Consider the following 13,123-nt stretch of genomic DNA (forward strand, 5'->3'; position numbering starts at 1 on the left):
CTTTGAATCCAAGTCAAGTCTTGCTACCTGTCATGCTTACCCCTAACGCAGGTGGTCAGACACTATAGCCGGCTACTGTGTTTTTCACCTATAGCTGCCCACTTTCCCATAAGGCAAGAAGGCCTATCGGTACTCAGTTGCCCCCAGGACTTATACACAATGCTGTAGTGCCTGACCACCATGCTAAGGCTGGCGCGAACTGAGCAAAGCAGATACTTGTGGTCGGCATACAGGCAGAGTGGTTCAATGACAGTCCAGGTAAAAGGCAGGCAGAGTTCAGAGAATAGTTGGTATCTGATTCGAGGTCACGCACAGGGAAATCCAATCTAGCAGGGCAGACAAACAGGTAGCTTGATCGGGTATTATACACGTTATCACACTCTATCACAAGCATGAGACTGCAAGCTTGGCTAGCTTAAATCAGGTTGAGTCTCCACCCAGAGTCTGGTCACAATCAACCGCCCTGCAGGTGGACAGACAGACAAGGAGAATGCCACGGCCAAAACCAGGATGCTGGAACCAGCAGCTAAGATGGAGTAGGAGCGCACACGCTCCTGACACCAGCCATCCAAGAACTCACCAAGCAGAGATGTCATACTCATGTCCATGTGTGCAAAAAGACCCCCCCCCCCCAATAAAAACTTTTATTACACATGAAATAAAATAAATGAACACAGCCCCGTACTCTGAAACCTGAGTGTAGGAAACATTTTAAGAAACAACAGAACCTCCATAAGCATCTGTACTGTAGGTTCATAAAGGGGTGAAGCCATATTCATGTTGTATATGTGATTGGCATTTTATAAAACAAGTTTGGTGGGCCTATTGGTGGACTTACTCTTTGGCATTACTGATAGTCTTTGCCTGAAGAAGGAGATAGAGCCCCGGAATCATGTTGCGGCCCGCCCCATCCTGATTTGGTCTCTTGCTAGCTTTGTGAGAGCTGGATTTGCTGCCGGTTATATACCTCCATACAGCGGGTCTGAGCTTATCCCCACAGCGGTCTTCTCATCCCTCGTGATGGCTGACTGCTTGATTGGTGATCCACATCCACCCTGTGTACAGGTTGCAAGATACTTTCATGTAAGTGTTACTTGCTTTTACTACCACACTGACCCAGGCGCCCTCTTTCTGCTGTTTTTGTTTGTGTCTGAGGGAACTCCCATTTCCTGCTGAGGAGCTGCTGGTGACTGTGTGTGCAAGCCCCATCCACCCATGGATCCATCCATTCTGTGGACTTCTTGATATTCCTTACTACTATGGAGTGAATAGACTAATTCTTATTACTTCATTTTGGGTATATCTTGTTGTTTCTTCCCCCCCCCCCCGTTATTGATCCCTTATGGTCCACCTTATAGCTGCCAGTGAGCGCTGACGCAACACACTACCTGCCAGTTCTGTGTGATATATGTCTTGGAGCATAAGGACATCTGTTGCATTGTCCATCCTAAAAAATGAATAAAGACCATCTTGGAGCATAAGGATGTCTCCTGTTGTGTTGTCAATCCTAAAAATTAATAAAGACCATCTTGGAGCATAAGTACATCTCCCGTTGCATTGTCAATCCTAAAGATGAATAAAGACCATCTTAGAGCGTAAGGACGTCTCCTGTTGTGTTGTCAATCCTAAAAATTAATAAAGACCATCTTGGAGCATAAGGACATCTCCTATTGAATTGTCCATCATAAAAACAAAATTTAAAAAGTCTAAATAGTGGTTGATTCTGCCATATAAAGATCATAAAAAGTGTGCAGACCTCAGACAAATCTTAGTACTGCTGTTCGGGAGACATTTTCAGGTGGTTTAACCACCTGACATCGTCCAAAATTTGAGATATCAGTTACTGTATGGTCTGACCTTTGAAAGCATAAGGACATCTCCTGTTGCATTGTCCATCATAAAAATTAATAAGGACTATCTTGGAGCATAAGGACATCTCCTGTTGCATTGTCCATCCTAAAAATGAATAAAGACCATCTTGGAGCATAAGGACATCTCATGTTGTGTTGTCAATCCTAAAAATAAATAAAGACCAACTTTGAGCATAAAGGACGTCTCCAGTTGCGTTCTCCATCCTAAAAATGAATAAAGACCATCTTGGAGCATAAGTACGTCTCCTGTTGCATTGTCCATCCTAAAAATTAATAAAGACCATCTTGGAGCATAAGGACGTCTACTGTTGCATTGTCTATGATAAAAATGAATAAGGACCATCTTGGAGCATAAGTACATCTCCCATTGGATTGTCAATCCTAAAAATGAATAAAGACCACTTTGGAGCATAAGGACGTCTCCTGTTGTGTTGTCAATCCTAAAAATAAATAAAGACCAACTTTGAGCATAAGGACATCTCCTGTTGCATTGTCCATCCTAAAAATGAATAAAGACCATCTTGGAGCATAAGGACTTCTCCTGTTGCGTTGTCCATCCTAAAAATGAATAAAGACCATCTTGGAGCATAAGGACGTCTACTGTTGTGTCGTCCATCCTAAAAATGAATAAAGACCACCTTGGAGCATAAGGACATCTCCTGTTGCGTTATCCATCCTAAAAATTAATAAAGACCATCTTAGAGCATAAGGACGTCTCCTGTTGCCTTGTCCATCCTAAAAATTAATAAAGACTATCTTGGAGCATAAGGACGTCTCCTGTTGCATTGTCCATCCTAACAATGAATAAAGACCACCTTGGAGCAAAAGGACGTCTCCTGTTGCATTGTTGATTCTGCCATATAAAGGTCACAAAAAGTGTGCAGACCTCAGACAAATCTTAGTACTGCTGTTCGGGAGACATTTTCAGGTGATTTAAACATCTGACATCTTCCAAAATTTGAGATATCAGTTGCTGTATGGTCTGACCTTTGAAACATCAGCATAATTGGTCATCTCGCTCTGAAATTCTTTTAAAACATGAATTTGTTAAGAGCGACAGATCAGAGTGCCACCCGCCCCCCAACTTCCATAGAGCTAGAATCTGAAAGTCCAATCTTCCTATTCTGTGTGTGTGAATTTACTACAGCCAAATAAACCCAAAATAAGAGTTTCTATATTTGGATGCATGTGAAGCTTGAGTTTTCCTGAAGTTTGCTTGAAGTACAACTGTTTGCACATCCTGAATGTTCTTCATGATGTTTATTTTACAGAAGAACAGTTGTCATTGTGATCTTACCATATTTTCTCTTCGTGTTTTAAATAAAAAAAAACTTTTTTTAAAGAAGACAATTGATAATATGCATGGCTTTCAGGAAACACACCTACTGGTCAACCTGGAACACACTTGCTGGTGATCCTGGAACACACCTACTGATGATACTGAGATAAACCTACTGGTAATCCAGAAACATCTGGTGATTCCTTAACCCGCTTGCAGGTTATCAATACAGAACATATGAACGCTCAACCTCCTGAACCCAATGAAATCAGTATAGGACACTGGGGCACAGTTCTGACTGCCATCAGTGAAAGTGCAATTATGAAAAGAATTGACACAGAAACCTTTAACAGCAGTTTATTGACACTATCGGCAAAAATCTAGTCATGCTGAGATAGCTAACGCATTTCTAACGCAGACAAATCTTAGTACTGCTGTTCGGGCGACATTTTCAGGTGGTTTAACCACCTGACATCGTCCAAAATTTGAGATATCAGTTACTGTATGGTCTGACCTTTGAAAGCATAAGGACATCTCCTGTTGCATTGTCCATCATAAAAATTAAGTGCGTCCGAAAACTTATGGAAAGCACAGTTGGAACGCAGTGGAAGGAAGTGCTCTTCCTCTTAAAGGGATGTGCTTCCAGTTCGGACAGATGCTGGAGGGAGCAGGAGGGGAGGGTCTGCAGGGGGTATAGATGGGAGATTCAGGAGAATATGTTATGGCAAGCCTAAAAATTTGCATGTTCTTCCACATGTGCTGGAGGGCCCCTTTTTTTTAATATATCTGCCTGTCAGCCTGACTCCTCCCCCCCCTGCAAGCCAATTACTACTGGCTGTTGACAGGTTATATTAGCATGAATTTAAAGGGGCATTCCACTGTGGATTTATCCAGTCTCTTTTCGAAACATAAATGCGGTCAGGCCCTTCACGCGGTAACCCAACTTTATAGCCCTGCCTTTCCATTTTGCCCGGTGGCAGCCCAAGCTCAACTCCAAGTCTTTTTCTCCTGGCCGGAGCTTGGTGGCAAAGCCTCACAACTTAGTAACTGGTCACTATATGGAATTGTGTGTAGAACAGTAGTCAATAAATGTTTCTAAAGGGAGTGCATGTTAACAGTGGACATTAAAGGACAGGGCAGGCGAGGTCAAGCTTTGAGGCTTTAGATAACAACAATAAATGGGTTAACGGTGTGGTCTCTCTTCCTGGCAAAGAGTACGGATTACTCTGGCGGACATTTTTACACTGTGCAAATTTTTTTTCTCTTTATCATACAGGCCATCAAGATGCTCACATGTATGGTCCAATCGTGTCCATACTCGAAGTTGGGAAAGCTGCAGCAGGCGGATACCACCCTCCATACCTTCCCCAGTAGCGCCTGGTGTATAAGAAGCTGGCTGGAAAGGACGGGCACAGATTCAAGGACATAGACGCCTTTATCAGAAGAATCTTGGATACGAGGAAAGATGGGGACTACCAAGTAAGCTCCACACACTTTGTTATGTGCTCAAGATGGATGCCATGCCCACCATCTTTCCTGCAGGCCGCAAGTTGATCCGTGAGGCCTGCCATCTGAGGTCTACCAGAAAGACACACCTGGCCTGCCGGCAGAACACGGCCAGGTCACTGAAGCCCAGCTTGACCAGCGCCGCCACAGCTCCAGTTTTGAATAAGATGGACGCGGCCACACAAACAGAGGACGGCCCCTCTACTGCGCATCGAGCCGTACAAACCCAGGAGCTGTTTGCTCTTGAGGATCAGAGTGACAGCAATCAAGATAAGCAGCGTAAGTAATAAGACAGGCCCACCCGATCCATTTGTGGACCTATTATGAGCAGTGGTGGTCAACTTGAAAATTATACGGGGCCTCAAGTGTTCCCCCCAGTGCTTCCAGAGGGCCACACAATAGTAGTGCCTTTTCTTTTGTTGACTTGCATTGCATCAACAGGCAGCCCATTCAGAATTGTTGGGCTGTAACCCCCCCCTTTTCTTCACCGGTGGTTAGTCACAGTTCTGTTTATCGATCCCACCTCAGATGGTGGATGAGCGTGGGTTAAGTCATTTTTTTTCCTCTCTTCTGTTCTCTTTCATATTTCCCGCATTCCCCTTTACCCCTAGTTCTCTTTTTTTGCTCTCCCATACTGTCACGCTTACCCCTAACGCAGGTGGTCAGATACTATAGCTGTCTAATGTGTTCTTCACCTATAGCAGCCCCTTCTCCATAAGGCCAGCAGCGGTACTCGGTTGCCCCCAGGACATATACGCACTGCTATAGTGCCTGGCCACCACGCCAAGGCATGTGAGCAAACAGGATATTTGCGGTTGGCAGACAGGCAGAGTGGTTCAATGATAGTTCAGGTAACAGGCAGGCAGAGTTCAGAGAATAGTCATTATCCGATACTAGATCATACACAGGGAAATCCAATCTAACAGGGCAGACAGACAGGTAGCTTGATCAGATATTATCACACTCTATCACAAGCATGACACTGCAGGCATAAATCAGGTTTGGTCTCCACCCAGAGTCTGGCCACATCAATCACCTTGCAGGTGGACAGACATTCAAGGAGAATGCCACAGCCAAAACCAGGATGCTGGATAGGGATGAGCTTCGTGTTCGAGTCGAACATACGTTCGACTCGAACATCGGCTGTTCGCCCGTTCGGCGAATTCCGAACGTTATGGGCCGTTCGCACCAAATTCGTGTGGCGCTCACGGGCCACAATGCACTGCGATGGCGCAGTGCATTGCTGGCTCATGATTGGCCAAGCATGCACTGTGACCCCGCATGCTTGGCCAATCACAGCGCCGGCAGCGAGGAGAGCCATGATTGGCCACAGGCAGGATGCCTGTGGCCAATCATAGCTCAGGCTGTGTAGTACACGCCCCACACTATATAAGGCCACCAGTGCGGCGGCCTTGTGTAGTGTGTTGGCATCTGTAGCAGTTAATGGGTGTTCTGTGTACCTTCAACACAGTATACACCGATCGTTATCGGACGGTTTTTCGTTCTTGCTCTTCTGTAGTGGTTGTTGTCTGCGTGCCCTGACCGCAGTATACACCGCTATATTCACCTATATATCTAGCGATATATTTATCTTTTATAAATAGAGCTGTCAGTCAGTGTTAGGAGATTGTGCATGCTGTCTGCGTGCTCTGAACGCAGTATGCACCGCTATATCCACCTATCTAGCTAAATATCTTGCTCGTTTTAAATAGAGCTCTCAGTCAGTGTTAGGAGATTGTGCGTGCTGTCTGCGTGCTCTGAACGCAGTATACACGGCTATATCCACCTATCTAGCTAAATATCTTGCTCGTTTTAAATAGAGCTCTCAGTCAGTGTTAGGAAATTGTGCGTGCTGTCTGCGTGCTCTGAACGCAGTATACACCGCTATATCCACCTATATAGCTAAATATCTTGCTCCTTTTAAATAGAGCTTTCAGTCAGTGTTAGGAGATTGTGCGTGCTGTCTGCGTGCTCTGAACGCAGTATACACGGCTATATCCACCTATCTAGCTAAATATCTTGCTCGTTTTAAATAGAGCTCTCAGTCAGTGTTAGGAAATTGTGCGTGCTGTCTGCGTGCTCTGAACGCAGTATACACCGCTATATCCACCTATATAGCTAAATATCTTGCTCCTTTTAAATAGAGCTTTCAGTCAGTGTTAGGAGATTGTGCGTGCTGTCTGCGTGCTCTGAAAAAGACGGACGGCAAAACAAATTATACAGGGGTGATAACCCTTCCCTATGTTTTCCAAAAAGCTTAAAAATAGTTTTTTTGACTGGAGCTACACTTTAAAAGTGTACCAGTTGAAAATTACAAACCGATTCAACTTAACACAACAAACCTACACAGTCCCTGTCTTGTTTGCACCGCCTGTATACTGCTGTTCTGAGTATATAGGGCCTGGGGGCCACACGTATTTCCTTTTTTTAATATGGGTACGGGGTTCCCCTTAATATGCGTACAAGACCCAAAGGGGCTGGTAATGGGCAGAGAGGGCTACCCATGCCATTTTTCTCAATGATTTTCAAACATATTGCAGGAACCAGATATAACATTAAAACCGCAAGCAGCTTTAAATGACGTTATTTCCGTTAAATGTAATTTTGTGCAGGGACTGTTCTAAACACCGGAAACACGTGGCACTTCACAGGCATACTACAGACACCCCCCAGGCACCATATTTAAAGGAATATTTCACCTTTTTTTTTTTTCATTTTAATCGTCATTAAAATCAGTGCTCCCGCCAAAACGGCCGTTTTTAAAAGTTTTTTTTGCAGTGACCCATGTCCCCTGGGGCAGGAGCCAGGTCCCCAAACCCTTTTTAGGACAGTATCTTGCATATTAGCTGTTAAAATTAACACTTTTAATTTCGAACGTTTGAGTCCCATAGACTTCAATGGGGTTCTAACGTTCGTACGAATTTGGGGTCCGTTCGAAAGTTCTGGTGCGAACCGAACCGGGGGTGTTCGGCTCATCCCTAATGCTGGAGTGAAGAGCAGGATAGCTAGACGCTCCAGACACATACCTGGAGTACCTCCCAACTATTTCATGTTCATCTAATTTACCCCAATACTCATACTACACATACTTAGGTACAGTGGTGCTATAACACAAAGAACAATCAAAGATTGTCCAATAAACACAAATTAATTAAAGTTAGGGCTAAAAATAAAAGTAAAAAAAAAAATACAAACAATAAACACCCCAGTGCCCACAATTCACTTAAAGTACAACTATAGGCAAAACTTTTGGGTTATAATCCCTGTCAGATTTTTTTCCCGCCATCTTTGTCCCATTGCAGAGATTTCCTTTCACTTCCTTTTCTATAGCCAAACAGGAAGTTAGAGGAGATTCCTCCAAATTAAGGGAATACCTTGGGGTCACCCAGGTCACCAGAACTAGTGTCCCCGTTGGAAGATTTCTAATGGGGACAACCCAGAATTTGGATTTTTCTTTTACTTTTACTTTCAATGATAATATTAAAGAGGACAATTACAGAGGGTAAATCTCCCTAACGGAGGCACAGACGGCAATAAAAACCTGACCGGGGGGTTCCAATCCATCTCCACTCTATCCAAAAAAGTTTTGCCTTAAGTTATGCTTTAAAGTGTCCAAATGAAATGCTCTTCATAAAGTAATCTTCTTAAAGTGGAACTCCACTCTCTCAATCAGTATTAAAAATTTTTTTTTTACATTTCTTGGTTTCTAGCCTAGGCAAATGATGTCATGCATCCCAGGAGCCTTCAGGTGGTCCTCCGTTTTTCCACTGGAAACTATGTGGTCCACAGCTTGGTTGTCCACTGGAAACTATGTGGTCCATAGCTTGGTTGCCCATTGGAAACTGTGGTCTTCAAATTGGTTGTCTACTGAAAATGGTGGTCATCAGACTGATTGTCCATGCTCATTAATTACTGTTTTTCTTGACAATCTTAAGGGCCTCAGGGGAACTATAGGATTAAAATGTTTGTTTGTTTTTCTCCCTGTTATTTTGTATTCTACACTGCGATTTGTGCTATGGAATTGTCTCTTGCAATGTCCTCCATGTCACCATACCATACTCTAAGTTCATGTAGAAAGGAGGGGTTCGGCAAAATGGATGTGATCTGGAGGACACAGGCAGGTTGGTTATGGGTTTTTGTCAACATTGATTCCAAAAATAGGTTGTAATCTTTATAACATATTTGCGCCTACTTCTGATACGACATTGCCCACAAGTGCTTCTTCACTGCACACAGGGGAAAAACCATTCCCATGCTCCGTCTATGGAAAGTGCTTTGCATGCCAGTCAGACATGATGAAGCATAAGTTCACTCACACTGGGGCTAGACCCCACCCCTGCGCCCTGTGTGGGAAATGCTTCACGAAGAAGTCACACCTCAACCACCGCATGCGTATTCACACGTGAGAAAAGCCATTTCGTTGCCCGGACTGTGGCTGGAGTTTTGTCTGTAACTCAGCCATGGTCAGCCACCAACGCATTCACCAAGGTGTCAAACCTTTTTCCTGCTCCGAGTGCGGAAATCGCTTCCTACGGAAACAAGATGCCCAGAGGCACCAGACAATACACAGACAACAGCACAAGCGTCTTCGAAAACAAGAGAAACCCTAAATGTGGCTTGTTTAATAAAAGTATTAGACTGAGGTTTACTTATAAAAGAAATTCATTGTATGAATGTCTCAAGCATTTGCTCAGCTGAAATTTTCTTTATATGTTTATTTTATTTTCTATGATCACCAGCATCATCTATTGGCCATAATGCGGTATTTTCTTAAAACCCCTCAGCCAGGAAAATAACACATTATGGCCATTAGATGGAGCTGGCAGTCCTAGAAAATAAACATATTAGTCAAATACAGGATTATTCATGACGTTGTTTATAAATAGACCACTAATGCTGACATAGGTGAAGCCATGTCTGATATCTTAAGAGACAGTTGGAAAATCCAGATAAAGTCTATATTTATTTTATGTTCAGTAAAAAAAAATAGCATTTGTAATACGTGGTATCTGTAAACCTTCTTTAGGTTAAATTTCCCTCACCCTATAAACACTATCTGAGCAGCTTTAGCTAAAAGATAATAGTCACCCTTTAGAAAAACATATTTCGGGAGTTGTGTGGACTTATAGAAAAGGCCACATTTGTACACCATGTTGGTAACCCATCAACTATGGTATCCCCAGCATCCCTATTACATGCCCCTATAACACAACATGCCACTACAGACACTGTAACTGGATCATCCTACAGATCATTGTACATCTTTACCAGGGCTCTCCAAACATTCTTAAAAAAGGGACAGATTACTGTCCTCTGGGCTTTAGGGGCACCGGAGTGTGGCCAGCAGGAGTTGAAAATGCCATAGTGTCAGTGGGTTTAAACAATGCCTCAGGCTTAATGGTCAGAGGGAGTAACAAAATGACATGACACATGTGGTCACTAGGAGAAGGAATAGTGCCCCATCATTTTTGATATCGGTGGGAAGAATAGCGTCCTATCACTGGTATAAGTGGAAGGAATAGTGCCCATCATTGGTATCAGTGGGAGGAATAGTGCCCCATCATTGATGTCAGTGAGAGAAATAGTGCCCTATTGTTTGTGTCAGTTGAAGGAATAGTGCTCCATCAATGGTATCAGTGGGAGGAATAGTGCCCATCATTAGCTTCAGTGGGAAAAATAGTGCTCCATCATTGGTGTCAGTGGGAGGAATAGTGCCCATCATTGATATCAGTGCGAGGAATAGTGCCCATCACTGGTATAAGTGGAAGGAATAGTGCCCATCATTGGTATCAGTGGGAGGAATAGTGTCCCATCATTGGTGTCAGTGGGAAGAACAGTGACCCATCATTGGTGTCAGTGGAAGGAATAGTGCCCCTTCAATCGTATCGGCGGGAGCAATAGTGCCCCACCATTATTTTCAGTGGGAAAAATAGTGCCCTATCAGTGGGAGAAATAGTACCCATCATTGATATCTATGGGAGGGATAGTGCCCCATCACGGGTATAAGTGGAAGGAATGGCGCCCCATCATTGGTGTCAGTGGAAGGAATAGTGCCCCATCATTGGTGTCAGTGGGAGGAATAGTCCCCCATCATTGATGTCAGTGAGAGGAAAAGTGTCCTATCATTAGTGTCAGTGGAAGGAATAATGCCCCATCAATGGTATCAGCAGGAGGAATAGTGTCCATCATTGAAATCAGTGGGAGGAATAGCGCCCCATCACTGGTATAAGTGGAAGAAATAGTGCCCATCATTGGTATCAGCGGCAGGAATAGTGTCCCCTCATTGGTGTCAGTAGGAAGAACAGTGACCCATCATTGGGGTCAGTGGGAGCAATAGTCCCCCATCATTGATGTCAGTGGGAGGAATAGTGCCCTATCATTGGTATCAGTGCGAGGAATAGTGTCCATCACTGGTATCAGTGGGAGGAATAGTGTCCCCTCATTGGTGTCAGTGGGAAGAACAGTGACCCATCATTGGTATCAGCGGGAGGAATAGTGCACCATCATTGGTGTCAGTGGGAGGAATAGTGGCTCATTATTGGGTTCAGTATAAAGAATAGCGCCCAAAGGGCCGGACAAAGGCAAACAAAGGGGCGCATCTGGCATGCGGGCCGCAGTTTGCAGACCACTGATCTATACAATGAGGATACTATGGTATACTAAGAGTCCATGGTAATTTAATGATAAAACTGATTCATAGCAGAACAAAGACAACACGCTTTGGGGTCCACTACTCCTTCATCAGTGCATAAGAATTTTGACTGTGCTTAAATGGACTCAGGTCAGCAGATACCAAATAAATCTGGTACTGTGCAGAAGTCCTCAGCTGACCACTGATTACTTGGTTAGGGGCTTTCCCGAAGAGATAGACTCCCCCACACCCCCATGGCAGGGGAGGAAGGGCCTCACTAAGTGGTAATCTTAGCACAGCATTGTCCATTTTTCGCTCCTTGTTTGAAGCACTAAAAACAATGCCAGAACTTTTCCCTACTGAACCTTGTTGAAGGATCTGTGAAGGATGTCACCTGACCATTGATCTGAACATCAATCTGATTAAGTTGTACTGATGCTGAATTGCTAAGTCCCCTGTAAACTAATTTCATTCCGAGAAAAATAAATTGCATCTTTATTCTCTTTATGTGTTTGGGGCATATTTTATTGTTCGCTAGCAGCAGGTCTGTGTTTTATTAATAGAGAGAAGAGTAATGTCATGTGACCTCCCAGAATCCTCCTCACCTCTCCGGTCAGGTCTGTGTTTTATTAATAGAGAGAAGAGTAATGTCATGTGACCTCCCAGAATCCTCCTCTCTGGTCAGGTCTGTGTTTTATTAAAGGGGAGCACAGAAAAAAATAAAAGTCAGCAGCTACACATACCGAAGCTGCTGAATTTTAACATTAGGATACTTACTGTACCAGTCCTGGAATCCAGCAACTTTGGCCCCCCAGCCGTTGTTTCCGTCGGCTCTCGAGTGCTGCCGCCGCCATTCGTGTTAAGGGAACCCAGCCATGAAGCTGATCCCCTACTGCACATGTGCGAAGCACGCTGCACTTTCTGAATGGCCCGGTGGCGGGGAAGGAGGAGGGGAGCCAACCTCTGACATACCTCTCTGCTGCCAGGCCTGACGGAAGTGGGGCCGGGTACCTGTCAAACGCAGGTACCCCCCCACCCTCGAAAGGTGACAAATATGGCATGGGAGGCAGATAAGCGCAGCTTCCACTTTTGGGTGGAACTCCACTTTAATAGAGATAAGAGTGATGTCATGCAACCTCCCAGAATCCTCCTCACCTCTCCGGTCAGATCTGTGTTTTATTAATAGAGATACGAGTGATGTCATGTGACCTCCCAGAATCCCCCTCCCTCTCCAGTCAGATCTGTGTTTTATTAATAGAGATAAGAGTGATGTCATGTGACCTCCCAGAATCCTCCTCACCTCTCCGGTCAGGTCTGTGTTTTATTAATAGAGATAAGAATGATGCCATGTGACCTCCCAGAATCCTCCTCACCTCTCCGGTCAGATCTGTGTTTTATTAATAGAGATAAGAGTGATGTCATGTGACCTCCCAGAATCCTCCTCACCTCTCCGGTCAGCTCTGTGTTTTATTAATAGAGATAAGAGTGATGTCATGTGACCTCCCAGAATCTTCCTCCCCTCTCAAGTCAGGTCTGTATTTCGTTAATAGAGAAGTACAGAAGTAAAGGAAAATGTCTGTTCATGTGCCAGAATTGCACTCAGCTCCTTATTTCCACTTTTGAACTTAGATAGCAAAAACAGTGTCAGCCTTGCCCAGTTGCCTTTTGTTAAACTACTGATTCCCTCTCATTCTCCTCAACTCATAAGGAGTAATTGTTCTGTAGTCCATAAAAAGAACTAGGAGGACTCCTTGAGATAACATGGGATGTGTGCTGAGGACACAGGACATCTCTGAATTTCTGACACAATCCAACAGATATAAGGAAAATTCTTCC

General features: G+C 44.2%; 1 protein-coding gene across 1 annotated transcript in view; it reads left to right on the plus strand.

Annotated features, from left to right (window-relative positions):
* LOC143956160 (uncharacterized) overlaps positions 1-13,123 on the plus strand; it is a 482,654-nt gene that overhangs the window by 11,024 nt on the left and 458,507 nt on the right. The gene's annotated exons all lie outside the window — the stretch shown is intronic.

This window comes from Lithobates pipiens, unplaced genomic scaffold (genome assembly GCF_037356315.1).
Source record: "Lithobates pipiens isolate NorthernLeopardFrog02 unplaced genomic scaffold, aLitPip1_a1.2 Scaffold_35, whole genome shotgun sequence".
NCBI lineage: Eukaryota > Metazoa > Chordata > Amphibia > Anura > Ranidae > Lithobates > Lithobates pipiens.